Consider the following 2,543-nt stretch of genomic DNA (forward strand, 5'->3'; position numbering starts at 1 on the left):
TATTTTTTATTTAATTGGTATTGTAATGTATTTTATTATTTTTATTTTATTTTATTTTATATTATTTTATTATTGTAGTATGCGTTGTACAATTGACTGAAGGGTGAACCTTTCCCAGGTTTACCATTTCAGCGATTCATAAGGAGTTCACATTATTGTACCGTTATACCCCTGAATACGATTCCTGACGGGAATCGAAACGTCGGGCAAATAAACCCTTCAATTGAATTGGTGTTTACTGTTTTCCAATATATATATATATATAAATATATATATATACTATATATATATATATAAGTATTATATATGTATATATATGCATATATAATATATCTATATAATATATATATATATATATATATATAATCTATTATATATATATATATATTAGGCCATGCATACCTACAGACATTCCTATATAAGCGTAAGCCCTGATGCTACTTCTCTCTGACCACCACAGCATTTCTATAAACAGCCTCTTTACATTAACGCAAAGAGAGACTGCCATAATTATTCAAATATAATATTATTTCATTAACAACAGTCACACATCATTTACACACAAAGTAAATACAAGAATATTATATCATAAGTAAATTACATCTAGATTGCTATGGAAACGTTTTTTCATAGACACGGGTATATGTATAATTAGTTCCAATTATGGGAGCGTGTGGTACCGCATGACCTTAGGCACTTTTATCGTAGGCATTTGAGTACATGCATTGTATTGCCCGCTGTGGGTGTCAACTCTTAAAGACTTTCAAACAAAATGACCAAAATTACGCATGGATCTTATGCCACGAATATCGTTGTGGTTCTCCAAATAAAGATACGACAATACAATAAAATAGAGATAGAGAGAAAGATCGATTGGTGAATAGGTAGATAGGTAGAGGGAGGGCAGACAAACAGACAGACAGACAGAAAGGCAGACAGAAAGGCAGACAGACAGGCAGACAGACAAACAGACAGATGGACAGACAGACAGACAGACAGACAGACAGACAGACAGACAGACAGACAGACAGACAGACAGACAGACAGACAGACAGACAGACAGAACAAACAGACAGACAGAAGACAGACCACAGACAGACAAAATAAACAGACAGACAGACAGACAGACAGACAGACAGACAGACAGACAGACAGACAGACAGACAGACAGACAGACAGACAGACAGACAGATAGACAGACAAACAGTGAATCAGACAGGTTGGCAGGGGAAGAATTAGAAGAAGAAGAAGGAGAGAGAGAGAGAGAGAGAGGGAGAGAGAGAGAGAGAGAGAGAGAGAGAGAGAGAGAGAGAGAGAGAGAGAGAGAGAGAGAGAGAGAGAGAGAGAGAGAGAGAGAGAATTCCATCCTTTGACTTTCGCAGTCCATCCTCCCGCGCAAGAGACCGAGTTTGAACTAAGAAACATACCTAATCGAAAAAAAAAGACAATGAGAAAATTAGCAGGAGGAAGATGATGCAGTTAAGTAGACCATTAAAGTTAAGATATACAACTCATGCGTAAAGAAAAAGGTGTGTAATATTTTAACCTTGAGTGGCGTCCAGTCCCAAATTTACAAAGTTATTCTTTTCGTTGCGGATTTTTTTTTTATTTTTTTTTTCTCAGCTGGAGAAACTTGATTGGTGTGGGAGTCGATGTAACTACCAAGGTTTCAAAATTAGCATGAATGGGTAACATATTTCATCAATGCTAATGTAAAGCCATTCAGGTTTAAACTCGCTTCTCCATTACTCCATCTTGATTAGAGGGTTACTCGTAAGAGGTACCTGATCAGAGAGATCCTGCAAGATGGATGCCGAAGAGAAGCATCTCCCTGGCTCCCTTTTTTACTTATAAACTTCCTCACCTCTACCTACATTTGCAGCCCAGAGGGGTTGACGCTTGGTGCACGGAGCGAGCACAAAGTTTATATGTCAATTTCAACTGTATTTCTTCTACTTTTTCACAGAAGAGTCTAACTTGACAGCCGTCAATTTTCCTCTTCTATTATTTACCGATGATATGTAAAGAGTCTCATAATAATACAATGTAGACAACAGTCCAATGTTTCTTCCCAAAGAGATCTATATAAGATGGACCCATGGATTTTGATAGTGTAATAGTATGGGCTTCCAGTCATTGAGATTCGAAATAACAATTATTATGATTAACAATGTAACGATCTTTACCGATTATGGAACAATTAAAAAAAATTCTAATACCAGACGATTTTATTCAATTTAGGAGACACAAATTGCCTGGTATAAATCAGAACGATATCGAAAAAGTGCGTTATTTTTGTTATGCAGGCATAGGGTAGAAAAGAGGGCTTCACAGTGAAGCCATATATCATATGCAACTTTTAAACTTTCTCTCTTTCGATTCTTAAGTAAAAGGTGGCGCACACACACACACACACACACACACACACACACACACACACACACACACACACACACACACACACACACACACACACACACACACACACACACACCACACACAAAACCCAAAAATACAACACAAACACACACACACACACACAC

The sequence above is a fragment of the Oratosquilla oratoria genome, chromosome 9 (assembly GCF_046742065.1).
Source record: "Oratosquilla oratoria isolate Oo_2021 chromosome 9, ASM4674206v1, whole genome shotgun sequence".
Lineage (NCBI taxonomy): Eukaryota > Metazoa > Arthropoda > Malacostraca > Stomatopoda > Squillidae > Oratosquilla > Oratosquilla oratoria.